The sequence below is a fragment of the Gopherus flavomarginatus genome, chromosome 4, assembly GCF_025201925.1.
Source record: "Gopherus flavomarginatus isolate rGopFla2 chromosome 4, rGopFla2.mat.asm, whole genome shotgun sequence".
Taxonomy (NCBI): domain Eukaryota; kingdom Metazoa; phylum Chordata; order Testudines; family Testudinidae; genus Gopherus; species Gopherus flavomarginatus.
In genome coordinates, this window is record NC_066620.1 from 37,617,886 (window position 1) to 37,644,152 (window position 26,267).

Here is a 26,267-nt window from a genome sequence, read left to right on the forward strand (position 1 = left end):
ATTGGAACACCTCTGAGGATGAGATTTCATCTGTAATCACTTTCTTACTGTATTAGGCTTAGACTTGCGTGTTTTATTTTATTTTGCTTGGTAATTCACTTTGTTCTGTCTGTTATTACTTGGAACCACTTAAATCCTACTTTCTGTATTTAATAAAATCACTTTTAACTTATTAATTAACCCTGAGTAAGTATTGATATCTAGGGAAGGAGAAGAACAGCTGTGCATATCTCTCTATCAGTGTTATAGAGGGTGAACAGTTTATGAGTTTATCCCGTATAAGCTTTATACAGGGTAAAATGGATTTATTTGGGGTTTGGACCCCATTGGGAATTGGATATCTGAGTGCTGGAGAAAGGAGAACCTCTTAAGCTGTTTTCAGGTAAGCTTGCAGCTTTTGGGGGATGTAGTTCAGACCTGGGTCTGTGTTTGCAGCAGGCTAGCGTGTCTGGTTCAAACCAAGCAGGGCACTAAAGTCCCAAGCTGGCAGGGAAAACAGGCTCAGAGGTAGTCTAAGCACATCAGGTGACAGTCCCAAAGGGGGTTTCTGTGATCCAACCCATCACACGATACTTAAAGATATATGGTCAGGGATAAAATGTATTATCTAACTAGTTTAATTTAAGATATAGAGAGCTTGATTAAAAGGATTAGATTAGAAGCAAATTTTACAAATGGCCAAGTGTTGGGGGAGAGGGGATAGGACACATCTTTTATAAAACACAGTACCATGGTTTACAAAAGATTTAAATAAAATGATTGCATCCAGGATTTCTCCCAAGAAAATGTCATTTAATCAGTCTACTGCTTCTTGTCTAAATCTGCCTTTGCAACTTTTTACTAGAAGCACTTTAAATTCCACTGTGTCTTGACATGTCAAAATAAGCACCCCAGGGTGCCCCCTCTGGATGAAATTCACCTCTGTGCAGAGAGCCAGCACTAAACCTGCCCCCAATTTAAGCCATCAAAATAGAACTTAAAGGGTGCATAAGCCTTGAGTGGGTCCTTGATACATGACTGCCTAGCAACACTGTACTCCGCTCCCTTAAGGACAGTACGGATCCCTGAAATATGGTATGAGGCAATGGTAATTGCCATTCCAAAGCCCGGAAAGCCCCCAGTGAAGCAGAAAGCTATAGGCCAATTTCTCTACTATGTACGACCTATAAACTTCTTGAGTGTATCATCCTCAAAAGAATACGTCCTTTTACTGAGCCAATTATCCCTGTCGAACAGACAGGCTTCCCACCAAAACATAGTTGTTGTGACCAAGTTCTGGCACTCACAATTCACACTGAGGCTGGCTATGAAAAAAACCTAAAGACTGGTGCAGTATTTGTTGACCTGTCATCTGCATACGATGCTGTATGGATTAAGGCCCTGAAGCTAAAATTATACCTTGTTACCACACACTTCGCCCGCTGAGGACCTTGCCGAATAACAGTCAACTATGGGTGTATCTGGGTAATAAGACCAGCTCACCCCATATCATAAACAACAGGCTACCACCAGGCTCTGTACTTGTGCCAACCCTTTTTAATATTTGCATAAGTGACATGCCTCCAACTAAATCACGGAAGTTCGGATATGCAGATGATCTTCTCAGGACAATCCAAGCATCAAACCTCCATGACTTTGAGAAAGCATTAACTGAAGACCTCCAAAATATGGAACAATATTTCTGCAAATGGAGGCTCAGACCAAATGCTGGAAAAACAATAGTAAGTGCATTTGATCTTAATAATAAGAGTTTCAAAAACACACTGAAAGTAGCTTTCTGTGGTAAAAATGTGCACCATGATTACACTCCAATATATCTCGGAGTGAAACTCGACTGCACCCTCTCCTTCTAAGATCATCTTGAGAAGGTAGCTGCAAAGATAAAAAGGAGAGCCAACGTAATCCAGAAACTAGCAGGTACAACCTGGGCTGCATGAGCATTGCGAACATCTGCAATAACACTTGTGCACCAGTGTGGAGCAGAAGCAGCTAAATATAGTGATGCAGTGCATCACAGGAACCCTTAAGTCAACTCCAACACCATGGCTACCTGTTCCGTCTAACATCGCTCCCCTGCTGATATGTTGAACTGCTGCAACATTCCGCGAAGCTCAGCGAATGCAGGAAAACAGATGTCTTCCTATTCATCAAGACCTTGACAATGCCCCTCCCTCCCCCTGCAACGTCTTAAGTCCCGTGAGCCTTTCTGAGAACACTCATTTAGCCTCATGCAATCAAGTTAAAAAATAAGCACTTTTTGCCAGATCCCATGCAGAAGGTTCCTGAGTTTGAACTTCCATGATCATCTTGGTTAATTCTGAACCGAATTCAAACCAACTATGGTAATGCGGATATCTAATGTACAAATAGAAAATCAAGGACTCCCTGGTATGTGAGTGTGATTCCCCACGACAGACCATCGAACGTATCACTACCTACTACCCAATTTATAAATATGAAGGAGGCATTACTGCAATAAATTCTGCTACTCCTGATGTAGCCATTTGACTCGATCAACTTCAGGTGAAATTGTAGTTGCTGCTCTACACCAGCCATACGAAAGAAGAATAGGGCTGATTTTTTTCACTTTCTCTCTCTAAGGAGAAAAGTATTTATTTCCCTTAATCCAGCATGGGTTCTGTAGTCAAATGAGCCCTTTTGTTAAGATCTTGTGATGTGGATTTAAGCTGACACGCATTTTACAGTTCCAAATGCCAGAAGATTTGAGTAACCTATTAAGCATGTACCCTCTTAATAACATATAAATAGAGAAAAGCCAACATCCCCCATGTTATTTGGATGCTGCTGGGGGTGCCTTTAAAAACCTACCCCCTTGCAGTACTTACACTTGCTATGATCTGTGCAGTATTCTCCGTTCTAAATACAGAGAACATTTCTGGGAAGTGTTCATACCAGTGTGATACTTCAACATTTCATTGGCACCCAGTGTCACTTTGACTACACAAGTTATCAACTGTGGCTTCTGATTTTATTTAAAAACTTGAATTTCCCCTCTTCTGTACAAAAGCAAATAGCCAGTTTTCCAACTGAAAAGGATACATGTTAATCCTAGAGTTGTAACCACAATACAGTTGCTAAGTGTGAGCATAAAACAAGGGGAAAGTTCACTGTGTCACAGGGTTTGCACTTTTATTTCAGTTCTGGTTCACACAAACAAATAGACCTCATGATGATAATGCACCTACCCAAGTCTTAAGTAGCAATAATTTAGCTGATAAGTACTTACCCTTTATGTCCTGTGCACATTTAAACTTATAAATATTTCTATGACATGATTCTCCACAGCTTGCACCTTGTGCTGTCATTTAAACCTGTGCAAAGGTTGTGCAGTGCAAAACACGACTATTCTGAATGACTATGCAGTGGAGAAAGAGAGCCTTAGCCTTTGTCTTCCCAACCTATGTAGACCAATGTTGGCTGGCTGGGGGCTCGATCCACTCATTTATGCCTTAGAATGCAGAGGAGGAGGACAGTTTCCTGGTTCTTTGTCTGCTATCGCTGGGGCTACTGAAAGCCAGAAGGTTGGCTTTCCAAAATCATGGAGGCTGGAACTGACAGGGAACAAAGCCATGGATCATTGGCTTTCTGTTCAATTAACCCAGCCTCCCTACCTCCTAAGCCCACATCCTTCTGCATGAAGTGCCACCCAGTACTGTAGAAAAGACATTGGGGAGAGTGGGGGAAAAGCTGGCTTAGGCAGCAGAATCTCTCAGTACTATACTCACGGTAAGTTCCACTGCCTGTATACCTGTAAGAGGAACGTGCCACATAGACCAGCTTTTCTCCTCTCTCCTCCAGTGTTTGCTATCGTTGTTATTATACAGTACCCAACAGGGTGCTGCACCTCCCAGGACAGATATAATGCATAAGGTGCTTTGCCCAAAGAGTTTACTGTCAAGGCAACAAAGGGGTGGTAGAACAGTGAGATGGGCTGATGGCTGTGGGTCGGTGGAGAATGGTAGCGGTGGTAGCAATAAGATTTTATGGCTATTCAGCGAAGGGCTGTGTATTGCTCAGTCAGGCACTTTTAATAATTCTTGATTGACTCCCTTCTTGTAGGCCTTGCATAATGAATAGACCTCATCTCTGTCCTCCCCTACCCCAAAGAGCAGAGCTGAAGAAGTGCTTGCCTAGCGAGGAAGGTGAGATATCATGCAGCCACTCTCCATGTTGTACAGAGCGGAGCAGATGGCCTGGCCCTCATAGCTGACAGAGATGATGCTTTTTTATATTATATAGAAATGTAAGTAGGCCCCAAAATCTATTTCCTAAAACAGGCTTGACAATAGTCAAGTGAGGCCTGGTAAAATATGAATAAAGTGAAGTGAGAAAATTCAGAGGCAAGTTTAAGGAAAGTTTAGACATAACCCCAAGTCATGGTATACGTTTGGTTTGGTCCTAACTGTTTTCTACAAGTATTTTAAGTAAAATGTTAATGTCCTGGAAAATGCTATGTATATTGGTAGTGATTGGCATGGCATTTACACAGATGTTAATTAAGATGCTGCTTAATGTTACATAGCCAGTGAGAAAATAGAAGATATTGTATTATGGTAGCGGAAATATAGATATCTTAAAGGTGGATTTCATGTTAATTAATTAATGGGCATTATTATAATTGATTATAAAAAGGGTAGCATGCTAATTTAAGATTAGATGTCCCCATCCACTATCAAAGTACCATTTAGAGAGAGAATTATACCAATTCTTCCTATCCAGGGACTGGTCTCCCCTGACTGCATCATTTCATCTTAGAACATGAGTATCAGAGCAGTGTGTGGCTACCTTGTAATGCCTGTTTGTTTAAAGACTTTATTTAAAATAAAATAATTAATTTTATCACTCATTGTGTCATTCACACTCCTGCTAATACAGCCCAGAATGATGTTTGCTTTTTTTGCAACAGTGTTACACTGTTAACTCATTTAGCTTGTGATCCTTTATTACCCCCACATCCCTTTCCACGGTATTTCTTCCTAGGCAGTCATTTTCTATTTTGTATCTGTGCAATTGATTGTTCCTTCCTAAGTGGAGTACTTTGCATTTGTCTTTATTGAATTTCAGCCTATTTACTTCAGACCATTTATCCAGTTTGTCCAGATCATTTTGAATTTTAATCCTATCCTCCAAAGCACTTGCAAACCCTCCCAGCTTGGTATTGTCCGCAAACTTTATAGGTGTACATTATCCTCAGGGCTCGTAGAATTTGTGCTCTGCTGTCCAAAGAAGCAGAGCATAATCATAATATAGTGCACACTAGCCAGGCCCCTGATCCTCCCATATGCTAGGGTCCAGGAATAGAGACAGTGTGGAGCCCTTAGCAGCTCTATACTGGCCAGGCAGGCCCTCTGAGTGGGGGCATTCCCTGGGAGTTGTGTCCCTCCATTGGATGCCCCTTTATGCTGCCTGAGCAGACTTCAGAGCCTTTTACAAGCAATCACCTAAAGTAAGATTCACAATACACCTTGGGGAGCTGGTCAAAAATGCTAATATTTCATTTTTATTTTTTGTAATTTCCCCATACAAATTTTCAATAAAAACCTTGTAAAACTAGAAAATTGTAGCAATGCAAAAACAAAAAAAGGTTAAAAAACAGATTTCAGTTTGTTCCATTGAAAAGCTGGACAACTTTGACTTAAATGCAAGTTTTGCATAAACTTTGTTTTTGGTTAAAAGCCGTTTTTCATCAAAAAAAAGTTATGGTGAAAAAATGTCAGTCAGCTCTAATGATGAGCCTGATCCAAAGCCCACTGAAGTTAATACAAGATTTTCCATTAGGATGGATGGACCTTGGATCAGGGCTTATCCATTTTATAGAGGGGTAACCTGAGACACAGAGACTAACTGAGTTGGACAGCGTTACATAATGAGTCAGTGGCAGAGCCAAGAACAGAACCTGACTCCCCGGCCCCTACACTAACCATCAGACACACAGATGTTTGTCACCTTATTGACTGCTGCTACCCAGCTTCATCACTGCCCTGTTAGTTTGAAGCAGCTTGGTTGGACGCTATCATCTGCAAGGTGGTAGGGATGGGAACTGTCACATCTGGGCCTTCAACAGTATCAGTGCTTGTTCTCCTTGATTGATAAGAGATGCTGAGTCATGTCAGCCTGGTGCAAGAGCAATGAAGCAGGACAGCAGCAGCTGGGCCAGAGATTAGCCTCTGGATGCTCTAAATTACATGAGAAAGCATGTTCTTCCCCTGGGAAAGCCTGTGTCTGTGCCATCCAGATAAGGTACCGGTGACAATGTCATCACGGGAAAGTGTTGCCCCTAAAGCATTACTTTTTTAAAATGTAAGGGCTGATCTTCATAGAAGTATCATAGAAAATTCTAATATATGCTCTCCCCTACTAGAATGTGCAGCTGGACAACTCCAGCAAGTCACACTAAATGCACCTGCACCATGAGAGCATTGCTTTATATACCCAGGGCCAAATTCTTTGCTGGTATAAGAGGTCTGTTATACACCAGGGGCCACATTGGGTTATTTTGGGGGCAGTGGTGACAGTGTGATACCACCCTTAGGGGGCTTTGGCTGGGATTATACTTCAAGGGGCACAATCCCTCCTCAGTGCCCTGGGCAAGTGCGCCTGCTGTGCTATCCCAGGTCTACTCCTCCACTTTGGGATGCTCGGTGCTCTCAGGAGGTACTCGGGGGAAACAGTGCCCTATACTCTTCTAAATATAGGGACTGCTGTTGGGCCTGGCCCTCCTGCAAGAGGCTCAGAAGAATGAGGGGGAGGGAGGGAAGAAGGCTCCTTTTGTTATCCCTAAGCATCACATACACACATACATACATCTATAGTATTTATGCATGTGATGCATCTCCTAATCACAGGTGCCATCTATATATAACACGGAAAGCCAAGGTCCATCACTTTAAAGATCCCATGGTGCTTTTTGCAGGAATGGGGAAATTCACCCGCAACCTTATAGAAGATTCTTCTTAGCACCCCAGAAGGTGGTGGGTGAAATGATCCTTGCAAATATTTTGTAGATGAGTTTGTAAAGCATTGGGGACCCTTTAGGAATAATGATGCTATAGCAATGTGACAGATTAGTGCTTTACATTTTTCTCTATTACAATTTTATAGCCGTCTTTTAATCAAATGAACAGACTTAGTGTAGGCATAGCTTGAAAAGGCTATATTTTAGGAATAAAACGCACGTAATAGCTTCATTCATCCAAAAAGCTCACAATAGTTTGCAAATGTTAAGGAATTCAGCTTCACAACACCTTGCTGTAAGGATGTGTGGCTTTATGTTCATCTTAAAGATGGGTAAACTGAGGCACAGAGTTAAAGCCACCACTTGCAAACTTATGGTTCCTAAAGCTGGGTACTTAAGTCCATATTGATGCTCAAAAGTAAGAGGTATTCAAATTGAGCTGGAGTGCTCAGTGCCTCTGAAAATCATGTCCTTGATGCCTAATTTGAGGCAGCCTTGTTTGAAAATTGTGAGCTAAGTGATTTGTGTAAGGTCAGCGGAAGAACCAAGAACTGAGCCCACGTGTCCTGACTCCTAGTCCAGTGCTCTCTCCATTCTACACACTCTTCCTTGCTCCAGGTGCACGTTGATGTGAGACTGTGACCATATGTAGCTGTGTGTGATATATTCAGGGTTTTTTTCCTTAACCCCCCATTTTGGTGCCACGGGAATGTGACAGTGTGGTAGTCAGACATATTTTATATAGGATTAGAAGAATCACGAAATTCCAAATCATTTATAACAAAGTTTTCTTCATTACATCGCCACACTGGGATAGTAATACCCTCCTAAACATACACTGTGGGGCGTAGGCTGGGTTATGGTAACCTTAGTCACATCTTAATAAGTCTGTTTAGGGATGAAAATGATATTTGCTATTACTTATGGCCCCATCCTTCTTTCAGTGAGAGTGGGCTTAGGTCCTTGGCTTCCGTGATCAGTTCTTATAAAGATATTATATATATTGATACTAAAAGTCTTCAATTGTTTTTCTTCTGAGGCATTGCATTTAACAGCTGCTGTGATAGCCATGAGGAACAGATTGCTAGCCAAACCATGGTCACCTATCAAAGTCTCTCATTAATCTAATAAATAATGACATACAACATCCCATTAGGGTTTTTTTAGTCAACTAGTTGTCACTGCTGTATGAGCAGCCTGAGTTCTGCAGCCACTGATTTCCTAGCATCAGTAAAATCACACAAGCTTGCCAACTCGAAGTGCAGATTAATTCTGATCTTCTGACTGCATAGCTACATTATGCAGCAGCAGGCACTGGGTTTGCTGGTATGAACTGGCATTATAGAATCTGTTTCTAACAGTAAGATAAGGAAAACATAGATTATTGATCTTTTTCTCTCAAACAAACAGTTTAACAGCTAGCGGTGGTTAGCATGCTGTATGCTCAATAATACCCAAAGGGCTGGTCTATAATGGATTTGTGAAGGAGCCTGCCAGTATATGGGATATGCCTGATGATGGCTGAAGTCATCTGAATACAGAAAGAACTAACTGCAGGATATATTTGGTTGGGGGTTCTAAAAAAAAACAAAACCCCTGTAGGTGACTGACAGTGACTGTAAACCATTATGGGCCAAGATTCCTCAGCACTTCTCCGTACACTTCATGGGAGAAGCTGTGTGATGAACCCATTTGAAAATCTATTGTTTAGGTGCCTAAGTGGGAGCTCAGGTCTTCTGAAAATCCAGCACTTACTCAGTGCTTAAATGGGGGCTGTTGGGGGCTGAAACTCTTTTGAAATTCTGGCCCTGTTTCTATGATACTATGGGTCAATCAGCCAGCCAGCTTATGAGAAGGCTGAATTTGATGTTATTGCTACAATCCTTAGAGAGGTAATGAAATATATTGGTCTGAATGGGCTGAACAGTACAGACATGACTGTTGGGTGATTAGAGCGTGGGGCTGAGAGTCAAGAGTTTTAATCCCAGCAATGTCACAAATGTAGGGCTTGCTGCACTTGAAGCACTACAGCATCACCTCTGCAGTGCTTTGCTGTGGACGCTACCTACACTGAAGGGAGGGGTTCTCCCATCAGAGTAGGTAATCCACCCCCCCAAGCAGTCCTAGCTAGGTCAATAGAACAATTCTTCTGGCAGCCTAGCAGTGTCTACACAGGGACTTAGGTCAGTTTAACTACGTGGCTCTGGGGGTGTGGATTTTTCACACCCCTGAATGATGTAGATAGGTCAATCTAATTTTCTAGTGCAGACCAGCCCTCACTATGCAAAATTGTTCAAGTTTCAACCTCCGTGCCTTTGTTTCCCCATGTGAAAGATTGTATTTATTTTGGTTTCTCTAGTACCTATAGTGCTCTAGGAATCTATCAATATATAAACGCAGGTAGAAAATCTAAAGAATTACAACAACAAAACATTGCTTCATCAAATTTCCAAACTGAAAAGATGTTGTGAGGCTTAATTAATAAATATCTGTACTGTGCTTTGAACTCCTCTGGTAAAAGGACCCTTTATTTGCCTCTCCAACAGTAGCAAAGAAATTTAAAAGGTTACCATAATATTTTAAGGCTCACAGTATAACCTATTATAAAGTTCTTGAAGGCTGAGTACAATCTTCTGGACTCTTAAGGACCAGAGGTAAAATGTTCAGAAGCATCTAAGTGAATTAGGCTCCTAAGATGTGTTTGCAAAAGGGCTCAGCACTCAAGAATTTGAGTCTCATTGACTTTCAATAGGATTTGGGCTCCTAAGTCATTTAGGCCTGGTCTACACTTAAAAGTCAGGTTGACATAGCTACAGTGCTCAAGGGTGTGAAAAATTCACATCCCTGAGCATCATAGCTATGCTGACCTAACTCCCAGTGTAGATGCAGCCAGGTTGACAGAGGAATGCTTCCATCAACTTCAACACCATCACTTGGGGAGATGGAGTTCTTAAGGTGATGGAAAACCCCCTTCAATCACTGTAGGAAGCTTGTACACTATGTCACTACAGCAGCATTGCAACAGTGCCGCAGCCATGCCAATGTAGCACCTATAATGTAGACAGGACCTTCAACACTTTGGAAAATGTTACTCAAGATTTTTAATCAATGGCTTCTCTTTTTGAACTTATAATAATTAAGGCTATGTTTATGGAAGTCCAGAGACCTCCCTGACATTCTCTGCTTCAGCCCCAGGGGCTGCAGGACTCTGGAGCTCACAGCCAGTGGGGCCCTGGCAGGGTTCCAGTGACAGGGGCCCCCCTGCAAAGTTTCAGCAACAGGTGACAGATCCTGAGGGGGCCCTCCTCAGAGTTCCAATGACAGGTGACAGCCTCACCGGGGAAGGGGGACACCTCAGGCAAGTGGCTAGGAGGGTCCTGTTTTCTCTTTGGGAAATATGGTCACCCTGCAGCTCTCAACCACCGTGGGAGGAGTGGGAACCCCACAGCTTCCAGCCACCACAGTGGTGGGGGAAACCAAGGAGCTGCAGCAGCAAAAGTCGCAGACAGGTCACAGCTTTCATGCATTTTTGTTTATTGCCTGTAACCTGTCCATGATTTCTACTAAAAACAACCAAGACAAGAATCATAATTTGGCACCTGCAATTAAATGTGGAGCAAATGCTCCTACTTAGACATCTCAATCCCTGATTTGTGAATGTAGTGAAGTATATCTATTTCTAAATGGGAGCATCTATGGGTGTAAAATTGTGGGCATAGTTATTTGCAGATGCAAAATGCACCTGCAAAAATAGATTATACAGATAACAACAGTCTCTAAATACCTAGGCTGGGATTTTCCAAAGTACATAAGGGAGTTAAGTATCCATATCAAACTGAGATTTCAATGGGCATTGGACACCTAATTCACTTAGGCCCCCTTGAAAATCCCAGGCTGGAAAGAATTAAAAACTCAGATGCGCTACTTTTTCCCAGATGTGTGTAAGCCTCTGAGGCACTCTTCCTAAAGCTCTGAGCTGCTCTCATCTCCACACTCACAGACTGAAGGCTGAACACTGCTCTTGCAAAAGTCCACAGAAACTGCTTACTTCGTAGGCAAAGAGTCCTTAGAATGATGTGTGCTCCTCTCTCCCAGCTTGTGCTAGCCAAAGAGCAAAGCACGGACCTGAATCCAATCCTCCACATACTAGTATTCGAAAACCTGACACACTGCTGGGACAGCAATACCCAGGAGTCTAAAGGCTGCTCAGAAACACAGCAGCAGTATTCTGTGCTCCCTCTGCTGGTTCACCACTAGCACTCACTATTCCCACAGGGGTAGACATCAATTATGCTGGTCACAATGCTAATCTTGCAGGATGAAGATGAAATTGAAGTTGCCATTGTTAAACTAGGACAGCTGAATTAATTTCAAACCCACTGCAGCAAGGAATTAATTAAATCTTCATATAAACTGTGCTCTTGTTTGCTCCAACACAGACCCTCACACACCCATCAAGCCAGGAAACTATCCACTGCAAGAGACCGATGTGAAAAAAGCTCCATTCTTCACCTTGCTAAATCTACTCTGGATCATCATGGCCCAGTGTTGATTCTGCTTTCTCTGTGGAAACGATGCAGTTCTTCATGGCTTCTCATTCACCAGGGGGAGGTAGCTGGTCAGTCTATAGCGTCTTCTTCAGAGATGTATCCTCTGATGGTCAGAACATTGCCTGCTGACTGCTTTGACACTTGTGCTGCAGGAGAAAAGAAGTTAGTGAAATGTACAAGAAAACTAGAATCCCCAACTAGCTGGTTCCCAGGAGATAGAACAGTCTGAACAACTTGGGGGTCGCACTCTGCTTATGTAAGCTGAGCTCATTGTACACAGCAGGAACCCCGTGGCATGCCTACAAGCTCCCTGTGGTAGGGGGGCCCCAAGAGCAGCCCCCACCCATGTCTCCTCTGTGCAGGGCAGGTGGAGGGGCCATGCCAGGCTCACTACACCTGCCTATGCGGGTCTCACCATGGCCAGGCTGCGACTTCCAGGCCCTGCCCCTAGCTGGAGCCAGGCTGGGGAAAGACCCACACAGGCAGCTGAGGGACTTGGTCCCAGCTGCCTCCCCAAACCTGTAACCCCCTCCCCCTGGCACCACCAGCACAGGCACCCTTGGGCTCCCCTGCAGGCACCCTGTTTTCTGCCAGCACAGCTTGGCAGGCAGGAGTGGAGTCTGTAAGGAAACTTCTCCCACTAGCCCAAGGACAAGGGAGCTGGGGACATGTGGCAGCCAGGACAACTCCCTGCCACAGAGCGGGAGTGCCCAGTTCACCGGCGCGAGGCCAGCTCCAACTCCGTCTCAGGCAGCTTCATCAGCTCCAGCATTTCCTGCAGCCTTTGGGAAGCCAGCAGTGACCCTCCACCTGTCCTGGGCCAGGTGTCCAGGAGGCGCCAACATGGGTTAGGGGCTGCTCTCGGGCACCCTGCACCACAGACAGGTGGAGGGTCCGCACGGCTCCCAGAACTGCCCAGACTCCCCAGCCAGGGTCCACCATCTGCTGGCCTGGCTGAGGCTTCGGGGGGAAGAGGAGGAGAAGGGTGTGGGGTCCGGTATGGCAAAAAGTGGACAGGCCAGGCCTGTGCACTTTTAATAAAGTGGGATGCCTGTGGCCTCTGACACCCCCTCCCCCACCAGCTTGTTCTAGCTCCACTGTCTGTGTGTTCCCCATTTCTCCTTTCTGGTTTTCACAAAAATCAACATGCTTCTGCCTACTGGTGCCTAGAACATTCCCTGAAAATTTGGAAGTAATTGATTGTGACATTCAAAATGTAGTATATTACAGATGCAGAGAAATGCTATCAAGTTACATATAAAGTTTTGCAAGCGTTGCCAGTTAATCTGTAAGGATACACTGACTTTCATGCAAAGACTTCAAAGCACTCTACACAGGTTCATAAATATTAGTGTAACCCCCAAGGAGATTACATAGATTCCTGGAGCTCTGTCTGCCGGTCGCTCAGGGAGGAGGAGCCAAGGCAAACTCAGAGTCTGCCTGGCAATCAATAGGGAGTGAGATGCCCCTCCCAAAAGTTCAGGAGAGAGGAGAAGCCATTTTGAAGAGGTGGGAGCCAGTGTGGGCCAGGGCTGGACTGTGTGTGTGGGGAGCTGGTGAGTCCCAGGCCTGCAGGCAGGGTTCCCCCTGTGAACTGGCCTCTAGGGACCTGACCGCAGATCCCTCAGCTGGGTTTTCCTTCCCCACACATGATTCCCAATTGGTAGCGTTTGCTGAGAAATTTCCCCAGCCAGGCTGGGTTCACCTCCAGCTCCCCTGGTGAGACTGGTCCCCACATGGTCAGCGCTGCTAGTCCAGGGCTGCTGCCTGCTGAGTGTGTGGCTGGAGGCTGGGCTAGAAGGTTATAGTTTGGAAGTCAGGGTAGATGTATAACCTACACCTTGAGCCCTGCACCCCTTTGTGATGAGGGAAGATCCTGGGACCAGCGCAGCCTGATTTCTGCCTGAGGAGGATCCCTGACAGCAGGCAGCAGCCCCTCTGCAGTGACTAAGGAGTCCAGCGTCATCTTCCAACCAAACGATCATTCATGGAATTCGTGAGTGCACCAGCTTTTAGTTAGTTAGTCAGGGAATTAGTTTTGGGGACCCTCTACTCCCTGAACTGTGTCCTCAAGCCAAGGAGTGAGAGTTTGAGTATTTTATAACCTGCTTATTACACCTGTGGAGGGATTCACCACCTCCTCCCACTTGTGGGTCCTTTGGGCTGTGCTGAACCCAGTCAGCTGCACTGCTAAACCACTGCAGGGAATTTTATAGGTCATCAGGGGCCACCGCAAAGTACGCGTACCAACAGGACATTAATTTTACATTTGTTACATTAAGTCACAGGTATTTTAAGTGTGGGCACCAGTGACCCTAAAAATAGTGTTTCACCCTGTTATGTTGTATTTGTTGCCTGTTTAATATAATTGTATTGTTGAATATATTTTTAAGTGTTGTGTTATTTCTTGGAAGTCTCCAACTATCTGGCAAGTAAGTGGGGATTCCTCTGTAGTTAGAATTTTCTGCCCAAGCTGCCCTGATGACCCTGCCAGGAAGGAGCGAGGGGGGTGGAGGCACCGCCAAATAATTTCATAACAAAAAAGAAAAAAGATTCACCCTGCTGAGTGGGTGGCAGGATCCAAAAGAACCCAGACCTGTCCATCAGAACCTGTAAGTGGATTGCCATTAGAGGAGGTAATCAGGTGGAGAGGGGCACTACATTATTACCCCATTGTACAACTGATGGATCAGAGAGGATATGAGATTTGCCCAAAGCCATCCAGCAAACCAGCAGCTGGAACTAGAGCTGGATTGTAACTTCCAATCTGCTACTCTGACGGTTGGCTTACCTGACTATATGCTCAGTGACTAAAAGAATTAACCATATGCATGTAACATGCTGGCCAAGTGTGTCTTTGTCCTGCCCTGGTGGTGGGCTACAGAGAATAGCTGCTGGCTACTGCTTCTAACTAAATGAAGCCAGTACTTGGGCTCAGGTAGTAGATCCTCATGCATGTAGATTCAGAGGTCCTGAGCTTCAGTCCTTCTAGATGAACTTGCATTGTCATTGCAAAGTATACCTACCCTTGCCGTTGTTGGCATCATAAGTACCTCTCCAGAAAATGGGGCATCGTAATGTCACGGGCCTGACTGAGCTCCCCCTTGCAGATACTCACCAGGCACCTGTGGTTGGACTCATGCACTAAATCAGTGTATTTCTCATTTCCCTTGGATCTGAGCAGGCTCCAACCAGTCTCTGGGCTCTTGGAGCACAAATTCTCTCTGATATCACTTCTAGGGAACAGGATGCCCATGCTCCGGCTTCCTTGGGCTCCAGGACCAGTACTGACACCCCAGTTGCTCAGGCATACCCTCCACCCTCATGGATACTTCAATTTATAGTTTAATCTTTCAGGGACATGTGACAGTTGAAGCAAGTAACAGAGACCTTGCAGAGGAGTTCCCAAAGCAATCACTCCTTATTCATAGATGAAGCCCAGGAGATGCCTATAATTTAGGCACATAGAGAACACCTGCATGCAATTCCCTCCCTCAGAGTTCTCACTACTTGGAAGTTAGGTTTTGGTCAGTGCCTTCAGGAGTCCCACGTGCCCTCCCTAGTTCAGTCTTTTCTCCTCTTTCTCCTGCAGCTTGTTCAGGTCTGGTAGCCAAAAGGTTCCCCAGCTCAGAAAAGATGGCCCTTTTTGTTTCCTGAATCTCTCAGTCTATTTGCTTTGGGATTTTTTTAAGCCAGTTTAACACCTTGTTTTTGTCCCTTCTGTTCTGCTGGGAATTTTCCACTTCTCCACCTCATGCAGACAACCTGGCTAGAACTAGTTTTCCCTTAGGTCACATTGTTCTAAGATCTTCCAGTCTGAATGGAAGGCTATTCAGATTGACAACTCTCAGTTGTTTTTGGTCTGGAAGATAAATGATGCCTGAACTAATAGCAAATGGCTGATTCAGTAACACCAAGGCAATGATACAACAGTCTCATAACATCAGCCACAATTCATAAGTTTCACACAGACAAATCCAAAACTGTCTCACTTAGTAACTGAGGACAAGCTCCTACCTCGCAGGACCTTATAGAGTTGTTTGACACAGCACTAACAAGGAGCATGCTTCTTAACTGTGGAAAACTGCATTGTGCATGCTCAGGGGTGAAGCCTGAAATTACAAAAATTGGTCAGATTGTCCTGGGGCACAACAAGTGCCCGAGGAGATAGGGGGTTGGACTAGGTGACCTCCTGAGGTCTCTTCCAACCCTAATCTTCTATGATTCTAAGTCTGACTCCCCAGCATAGTCATTTACATTGGTCCAAAGTGGGGGTTAAATGCCAGGATTTTGACCTAGTGGCATTTTACACCCACTTGGCACAGGTGTAAATGATTATCCAAGATATAATGCAGTGGAGAAGCTGGCCCAGTGTTTTCATTTCTGCCCATGAGAACTGGTGTTTTTTTTTCACAGCTAATGGGACAATATTTCACAGAAAGGCAAAGTGATTTTTTAAAAAATCATCCCAGAACAAAATGATGATGTTTTCAGCAAACGTTGTCCACAGCAAAACCAGCTTTTTCATTTCTTCATTTTCACCAGAAATGGTGGGAGGTTTTTTTTCTGCTTTTTTGGAAACTCTTTTTGTTTTCACAACCACCAGCAAAAATGTCGAGGTGAAGCTATCCAGCGGCTTGCATGGTTACAAAACTACACAAAAATACCTCTCTCCTTACAATCACATGGGGAATCCCTCCCCACCCCAAATGTGCTTTCTTGACCCAAAGTATGTTAATACATGAGATAAAACTAAACTCTTGTTTCTCCTAGGAACTGCTAGCAGCCACTGTGTGCATACTTGTTGAAGTTCCACTGCACAGGGTGCTACCAAGGGCTTCAAGAAGATGGATCCAGATGCAAATTCTCCCCAGAGCAGGGCTCATTAACAGTTAATAACTCACCTGCATTTTGGTTGATGACATGGACAAATTTACCATAATATTCTTACTGGTCACCACTCACATTTGGTAAATCAAATCAATGCTCCAGCCTTCGTTCCAAGAGGAATGGTGGTGAGGGGAGGAAGGGTAGAAGTGTTGGGAGACAGGACCATGGTGTGCTGAAGTGTGTGGAAAAGAAAAAAATGATGAGACGAGATTGGAAGGGTGGTGCTGGACAGGGCTGGAGATAAGGAAAGGGGGCAGAGAAACCCCTAAGGCCTGATTCTGAGAGCCTTTCAATAAAGTTAATCTTGATTTGCAGCAGTATATGTTGACTAGGGCTGACAGGAAAAAAAAATTTCCACTGGAAAATTGAGTTTAATTAATTTTTTCGTAGAAAGTGTTTTTATTTGAAAAGTTTCAATTTTTCATTAGAAAACTGAAAACCCCCAAAATGAACATTTTGGTAAAAAAGCCAAAATTTGTTTTGTTTTTGGCAGTTTTCAGCCACAACTTTTTTTTTCAGTTACCTAAAATGGGGGGAAGGGTTATGGAAAGTCAAAATTTTCTGCTAAAAATGTCCACAAAAGTGATTTTTTTCCATCTATATTTTCAAAAGGTAGGAGGGAAATTTAAAAAACCCATGTTTGGGCCAGGTCTAGATCAGACTTGGGCCCTATGAATAAAAATAGCTGGAGAATATGGAACCCAGGTGCCTAATAGGGAGATATCTCTTTAAGAGACCCACTGTGGGGAGGCAGGAGTGAGTTGTGTCTGGGTCACTGTTGCTATACAGATTAAGCACTCCACATGCAGAAGCTTCCGGAATTGGGTGTGGTAGTTTTGGATATGCTCCAATAGTAGAGTGACCAGATAGCAAGTGTGAAAAATTGGGACGGGGGTGGGAGGTAATAGGAGCCCATATAAAAAATAGCCCCAAATATTGGTACTGTCCCTATAAAATCGGGACATCTGGTCACCCTATCCAATAGATTCCTTGTTGCTGGGGTCAGACTCCATGAGGGCAAGTGGTTAAGGCAGCTGCTTTGCAGAGGCCATGTGCCCTGTGTGAGTTGGGAGAAGCTGAGCCCAGGAGCAGAAAGCAGGCTGTTGTCCCAAACTCTGAAGCATTTTGCAATAGGTTAGTGATATTGTTAACCCTCTAACAGGGAAGTATGGACATGCTAATTATATGGGGAAATGGGGAGGGAAAAATAACTTCTATTTCAATTGTATGCTGTGAATGTTGTTTTAATTTTAGCCAAACTGTTCTAGTTAAATTGTGTGAACTAGTCTGAGTCACCAGCGTTCTTTAAATGCAGTAATGGGGAAAGAGTCATTTCTATTTTACTATTCTCAGTTTTGTATTTTCTTGTAACAGGGTTTTCTTTAACTCTATACATGTATCTGAGTAGTTGGTTAATCAGTTGGCTGGCTGGCAGTGATTTCAGAAGAGGAAGAGTCTGCCCGGATTCCAGTGGCGGCTCCAGGCGCCAGCACTCCAAGCGCATGCCTGGGGCGGCAAGCCACAGGGGGCGCCCTACCAGTCCCTGTGAGGGCAGCAGTCAGGCAGCCTTCGGCAGCTTGCCTGCAGGAGGTCCGCCGGCCCCACAGATTTGGCGGCAGGTACGCTGAATCCGCGGGACCGGCAGACTCCCCTCAGGCAAGCCACTGAATCTGCGGGACCAGGGACCTCCCGCAGGTGTGCCGCCGAAAGCAGCCTGATTGCCGTGCTTGGGGTGGCAAAAAATCTAGAGCCTCTGCTGGATTCCAGCTGAAGATTCCTACAGACAAGTGGAGGGAAGATGTTGCTTTAGACTCAGCAGACGGTATAGATTTGGTGATCAAAGACTCTGAGGCCTGGTCTACACTATGCATTTAAATTGAATTTAGCAGGGTTAAACCAATTTAACCCTGCACCTGTCCACACAACGAGGCCCTTTATATCTATATAAAGGGCTCTTTAAACTGGTTTCTGTACTCCTCCCCGATGAGAGGAGTAGCGCTGAAATCGGTATTGCCATGTTGGATTAGGGTTAGTGTGGCCGCAAATCAACAGTATTGGCCTCCGGTCGGTATCCCACAGTGCACCATTGTGACCGCTCTGGAAAGCAGTCTGAACTTGGATGCACTGGCCAGGTAGACAGGAAAAGCCCCGTGAACTTTTGAATTTCATTTCCTGTTTGCCCAGCGTGGAGTGCTGATCAGCACAGGTGGCGATGCAGTCCCAAATCCAAAAAGAGCACCAGCATGGACTGTACGGGAGATACTGGATCTGATCACTGTATGGGGAGACAAATCTGTTCTATCAGAAGTCCATTACAGAAGACGAAATGACAAAGCATTTGAAAAAATCTCCAGGCTATGTTAGACAGTGTCCACAGCACTGTGCTGTGTGACAAGCGTAATGGTAAGCCAAAGAATCAAATGGATGCTCATGGAGGGAGGGGGTAATGAGGACTCCAGCTATCCCACAGTCCCCGCAGTCTCCGTAAAGCATTTGCATTCTTGGCTGAGCTCCCAGTGCTTGTAGGGTCAAACAGATTGTCCGGGGTGGTTCAGGGTGTATCTCATCAATTTACACTCCCTTCCTCCCCCATGAAAGAAAAGGGAAAAAAGTCGTTTCTTTACTTTTTTCAATGTCACTGTATGTCTACTGTGTGCTGCTGGTAGACACGGTGCTGTGGCACTGAACAGCAGCAGCCTCTCCCCTCCCCTCCCCTCCCCGGTGGCAGATAGTACAGTGCAAAAGGACTGATAGCCGTCCTCGTCATCATCCCGTGAGTGCTCCTGGCTGGCCTCAGGTGAGGTCGGCCGGGGGCGCCTGGGTAAAAATAGGAATGACTCCTGGTCATTCCCGGCAGATGGTACAGAACGGCTGGTAACCGTCTTCATCATAGCAACTGGGGGCTGACCTCCCTCAGCCCCCCCCTTTTCATGTCTAAAGAAAAGATTCTGTGCTGCTTGGACTATCGTAGCAGCTGGAGGCTTCCTCCTCCTCATTTTATCTCACTAAGAAATCAGTATTTCTTATTCCTGCATTCTTTATTACTTCATCACACAAATGGGGGGACACTGCAACGGTAGCCCAGGAGGGTTGGGAGAGGAGGGAAGCAACGGGTGGGGTTGTTGCAGGGGCACCCCCTAGAATGGCATGCAGCTCATCATTTCTGCGGGATCTGACACAGAGCGGCTGTGCTCTCTGGTTCTCTGCTACAATTGTTCTCTAGTACACTTGCCCCATATTCTAGGCAGGACTGACTCTTTTTTTAGATAAAACATAAGGGAGGAAATGATCCATGGAGTCATTCCCATTTTTGTTTTTGCGCCCCTGGCCAACCTCAGCAAAGGCCAGCCAGGAGCACCCATGACAGCAGCAGATGGTACAGAACGACTGGTAACCGTCATCTCATCGCCAATTTATAATGGCATGGTAGACGGTGCAACAGGGATGGTAACCATCTCTGCTACCTTGCAAAGGCAAATGATTGCTGCTGTGTAGCACTGCAGTACCGCCTCTGTCAGCAGCATCCAGTACACATACAGTGACAGTGACAAAAGGCAAAACAGGCTCCATGGTTGACATGCTATGGCGTCTGCCAGGGCAATCCAGGGAAAAAGGGTGTGAGATGATTGTCTGCCGTTGCTTTCCCGGAGGAAGGAATGAGTGACGACATTTACCCAGAATCACTCGCGACACTGTTTTTGCACCATCGTACATTGGGATCTCAACCCAGAATTCCAGTGGGCTGGGGAGACTGTGGGAACTATGGGATAGCTACAATAGCTGCAACGCTCCACAAATCGACACTAGCCTCGGTACATGGACGCACACCGCTGAATTACTGTGCTTTGTGTGGCCGCGTGCACTCGACTTTATACAATCTGTTTTACAAAACTGGTTTCTGTAAAATAGGAATAATCCTGTAGTGTAGATGTACCCTGAGACTTAGGTGAACAAAACCTATGCTTTTGGGAACTTCCAGTTTCTTTTCACTGTATTTTCTTTTCACTGAACAGATTTTAATTTGTTTTCCTTATTTTGTTTATGTGTAACTGAAGGTAATGGCTGAGGATTATAAAATAGCCATCTCATGCTGTAAAAATAGATTTTTTTTTAAATCATAAGATGTTGTTTAATTAAATTCATTTCTTTAGTTCCTTTTTGAGACTTGAATGTGGGGAGGTTGACCCTGTGCTATCCTTGCTGAAAATCCTTAGAGACTGAACTCTGGATCTCCAGCTATTTCTATAGGAGTTGGGTGGTGGTGTTTTTTTAAGGCACTGGAGATGGGAAATGAAGTGAACTGTAGCTCACCCAAAGGTTACAAATAGACAAATCAGAAATAAAAAATGTATCAGAGAGCTGGAGTTAGAGGGATGGGGATAACCTAGAGCTACGGCAGGGTTCTAAAGTTCCCTAGAGTTCAGAGCCAGGGTTTTGTTTATGGAGCACTATACCATGCCACTTATCTATAGATCTCAAAGCACTTTCCAAAGGGAAGGTAAATAAGATTTTTTCCAATGGGGAAACTGAACTGAAAAACTTACTTGCACAAGATTGTGGAGTAGGTCATGAGACTAGAACCCTGGCTTCCTGGGCCAGTACAGTATCAGGTCTGGCCCATCTGTAACTGGAGTGTTTCAAATGATGGGAAGCAACGGCACTGAGATGCATTGAAAGTAGGGCCCCTCTCTGTCTAAATGAAAAACAGAGACTTGGAAGAGACAAAGGAAATAAAGCAATGGGTATATTAGAAAGCCATTCAATGTTTATTTGTGTTATACAGTGTTTTCAACCTACACTACTATGATTTAATGGGGGTTGGTGATCTCTAGTGCAAAAAAAAAATCTCAAAATCCTATCCTGGTTGTGGATGAGAATAAGGGGCCGGATGAGCAAGTATCGCCTCAGATCCAGTCATTGCCCCATATTCACTGAGGATGAGGGTTACCACTCTCTTTTTCTATTTGAAAAGCTGAGATGTGTTAGGCACATGCTCAGGCAGATAGTCCAAGTCTTTTTTCCCCCTGATAATGTTGTAGCCTTGTCAGTCCCAGGATATTAGAAAGGCCACCACCAGAAACTAATCCAACAAAAAATGTTACCTCACCTACCGTGTGTCTCTTTTCTTTGACAGACACTTAGACACAGTAGCATTATGCTGGCTTTACTTGGCAATGTTAAGCTGGGGAAAGAGGCTGATTTCCCACTAGATTGCCTATATTTACAGGCTTATGGTTGGAATGTTGTCAGGAGCTCTGAAAAAGGTTGGCCATTGAAAGACAGCTGATGTATGGTAGTTGAGTTTTTAATCTTTGTCACTTGTTGGGTTCAAATACAGACTTCAGCTCATTAAAGATAGAAAGTGAGACCAGGACTTAGGCTTCTTGGGTTCTCTTCCTACTCTGCCACCTACTCACTAGGCCTCACTACTCCATTCTTTTGCTTAAACCAAGGCATATGGAGGAGGGAGTGCTCCCATTATTTTAGGTCCTCTCCAGTGAAACTTAGAGCAGCTTCTAATTAATTAATAGGAATATCACTCTGTGGGCCCAAAGAATAACTATAATGCCAGTGCACATTCCTGACATGCCCCTGAGCCGTCCTTTAAGCCAAGTGCAGGGAGCACGGCCAGTGTACAGCCCTTATCCCATTTCTGTACCATCTGAGGAGGCCGCAAGTACAGGGGTTATTCTCGGGGCCATTCATTCCTAATTTAAGGTCTCTTTGTGCTGCCAGTTTAACCTAAAGGAGCCTTAGTATAACAAAGACCAGGTCTGCACCTAAAAAATTAGATCAACCAACTACATTGCTCAAAAAAAAAAAAGTTGTGCCCTGTGAGACATAATTATATTGACCTTACCTCTGGTGTAGACCGGGCTAGATGGACAGAAGAATTCTTCCATCAACCTAGCTCCTGCCTTTGGGAGAGGTGGATTAACTACATTGATGGGAAAACCCCTTCCATTGCTGTAGGAAGTATCTACACTACAGTGTTACAGCTGCAGTGCTTTACTGGGCTGTGGTGGCAGCTGTAGTGCAGAGCAGTGACTCAGCCTTTCCAAACTACTGTACCCCTTTCAGGAGTCTGATTTCTCTTGTGTACCCCCAACCCCAAGTTATACCTCATTTAAAAACTACCTGCTTACAAAATCAGACATAAAAATAATAAAGTGTCACAGTGTGCTTTTACTAAAACATTGCTTACTTTCTCACTTTTACCATATAATTATAAAATCAATTGGAATAGAAATAGTGTACTTATATTTTAGTGTACAGTATGTAAAGCAGTATAAATGAGTCATTTGTGAAATTTTAGTTTGTACTGACTTTGCTAGTGCTTTTTATGTAGCCTGCTGTAAAACTAGGCAAATATCTAGATGACTTGATGTACCCCCTGGAAGACCTCTGTGTACCCCTGGGGGTACACATACCCTTGGATGAGAACCACTGATGTTGACATACCCTGAGGATCAGGCCTACTGTGTAGAGTTAGGTAAGTCACTTAATCAGTCGGTGCCTCAGTTTCCCCAGCTCTAAGTGGGCTAATATTACCCACCTTTCTTGAGTTTTGGGGACGCATTAATGTTGATTTAGTGCATAAGGTGGTTGGAGGCTGAGCACCTTAGAAATGCCATAGTTATTTATAGATAGCATTATAAATAATTATTTAAGTAGTGCACTGCTTTTGGTATCAAAATAACCCTGTGCCATGTTCTGCATCCCTATTGAACTGAAGGCAGAACTGGTCTCCCCCTGACTTCCTGCTGCACTCAGGGAGGGAGACATCACATGCTTCCCCTGCAGTGTTAGAGAGCTTCTGTCTCATCACAGCAGCAGCAGGCGGCCTGTGCAAGGCGGGGGTAGAGGATGTGTAGCTGCTGTCTGTGCAGCCAGAGGAGTGAAGAGAAACAATCTCTTATTTATGTGCGAGAAGAGGAAATGCTTTAAAGAAATGAAAAAATAATGAAGCTGAGTCCAACACACAGCACAAGCAGAGGGAAAAGGAAAAAACCCAAGAGCCTAGTGGTCAGGGCCCATTAAACCGGTTAATAATTTATCTGTGGTGGTGCAGCTGTGGCTGCCTCTGCTCACGTAGGACTTGGAGGAGCGAGCGGGGCTCAGGAAGCGGAAGGCTGAGGCTGCACGTACAGAGGCAGACTTCGGAGCGCTCGCGGCACGTGTCACGTCTCCAAGGGCTCCCAGAAACGCTCATTGTACAGAGAGCCCTGCTCAGCTCAGTGACAAAGAAACAAGAGGCCTTATTCCACCTGTTGCAAAGGGCTGCCCTTCTACACGAACACTCCTGCCTCTGTTTAACTCCTCCATAGCCAACTTGTGTTGCTGTGGCTCTGTTGTTTTTTGTGCCGTTGCTTTCCTGCTTCCTCAGTCTGTCTCACTCCCACCCTCCCTGATTCTCCTCTCTCGCTGGTATTGTAAATCAGGACTGAGTGAAATCAATGGAGTTACTGGCGAGAGTGAGAAAAGAATCAGGCTCTCTGTGTCTCACTGTGGGAGCTTCTCTTTCCCCATCATCTTCTCTGCAAACACCCCCATTAGTGCTCTGCTTTCATTGTCTGTTCCCACTCGTATCCTTCTGTTTGAAGCAAATTTTATACTTATTTGTTATTCTCTTGTATGTTCAGTTTCATGGTAGCTGCTTTCCCCCTCTGCCAGCTGCTGAATTCTTCTGTACAGCAAAACCTTGCAAAGTTTTCATCAACATTTCATTGTGAAACTCGAATTTACATCAAAATTACCCTGCTTTTGCTTTTTACACATTTTTGATGGGTTTTTTTTAAATTGCACTTGAAAACAGGCTGTTTCCAGGAGCGATGGCTCAAGGATGGGTCCAGAAAGGATGACATTTTGCTTAAAACAAGTGGTGGTTCAAGCAAAATGAGGCCATTTTCTTGCACAAGTGAGTTTTCAGCAAATACATGTAGCCTTTGGTATTTGTGCATTTTTTTCATGGCCAGATCCCATGTCACATAACTTGAAGTAATGTCTGCAGATGGAAAATCACCAGACACAAAATGATGAAAATGTTAGCAAAATTCAATCCCTATTTTTTCCCTCAGTTTTTGCTGTGCAAGTATCCAATATACGTTGCTCCCCCATAAAGTTGGAAAGTCCTTCTAATGGAAGCTGCTTCCACCATTGTCAGATGTTCTCTGCTTGGTGCTGGGTGAAATTTTTTGGCCAAAACTATATTTTGGTAAAATGCAGATTTGGTGACATCAAAACCTTTCATGAATTGGTGTCAGTTTTGCTGAACTGGTTTGGGGAAGGGAGCAGGAAGAAATTTTGTTTCAACATTTTCAAAATGAAGCAGGTAGATTTTTTGGTTCAAATGACTTTGTTTAGAAATTTCCTTTAATTTAATGTTTTAAAAGATCAAAAATAATCTATAAATGAAACTGAAAATTCGGTTTGACCCAAAATGATTTTTTTTACTTTTTGATTTGATAAAAATGCTTTAAAAATTCATTTCTAGATTGACCTGAAAAATAAAAAACAAAAAAACATCTTGCCAGAGAACCAAGAAATATTTTATTCACACAGTTCTCCTTCTGCTTAAGTCTTCCGGAGCCAAGATGCCATGCTTCCGCTTTTCACTGCTTCATTGTGGCTGCTTTCTTCAATGTGTTTAACTCTTTGGGCACTGCTCCCTTTCTGTCTCTGCTCGTTCGTTGTTTTTGCTCCCATCTACTCTCTCTGCTAACCACCCTGAGCACACTCATCCACCCCGATTTATCTCACTTGTATCCTCCATCCTTGCTCTATTGTGTAACAGCAGTTTTGAGAGATCTTGCTTGTGAAAGTGAATTAACCAGGGACCATTAGCGAGAGGGTTCTTTGTCCTGAGAGGAATCTTTAATTATGTGTGTAGAGCCTGATTCTTGGATCTGCTCCAGCAGCTTTGCATTACTCTGGCATCACGCTGCTGCCATTACCGACTCTCAAAAGGTCCCCTGGATGAAAAAGGAACCCTGGGGGGCAGGGAGACACACCCACATCAGTATAGGGGGTGTTCCTGGGAGAAAGGAAATGTGTCTGGGATACCCCTTCATCTGCACAGTCCCTGGCTGCCAGAACAGCCACTTGGGTCTGAATAGCTGTGTATAATTTTGGGGGTATGTCCACACTATCTGCTGGATCAGCAAGTAGCCATCAATCTATTGGAGATTGATTTATTGTGTCTCCTTTAGATGTAAGGAATTGATCCCCAAATATGCTCCCTGTTGACTCTGGAACTCCATCAGTGCAAGAGGAGTCAACAGGGGAGCCGCAGCTGTCAATTCTGTACCATGAGGATGGGATGTAAGTTGATCTAAGATATGTTGACTTCAGCTACTCTATTCTCATAGCAGACATTGCATATCTTAGATTGATTCCCCTGCACTGTGTATACCAGAAGAGCTCTGAGCCTGCCCTAAATTATTCAGGGAATGTATAGAACCATCTCTCATAGAATATCAGGGTTGGAAGGGCCCTCAGGAGGTCATCTTGTCCAACCTCCAACTATATATTTTTTGTTTTTAACCCCAGATCCCTAAATGGCCCCCTCAAGGCATTGAACTCACAACTCTGGGTTTAGTAGGCTAATGCTCAAACCACTGAGCTATCCCTCTCCTCCACAATTGCCTCCTGCTGCACCAATGCAAGATCCACAAACTTGCATTAGTATAACTATATCATTCAGGGATGTGCAAAATCCATTCCTCTGAGCAACACAGTTATAACAACCTAAACCCAGGTGTAAACAGTGCTATGTCAATGGGAGCACTTCTCCCATCAACATAGCTACCACCTCTTGGGGAGGTGGACTAACTATGCCATCAGGAGAAGCT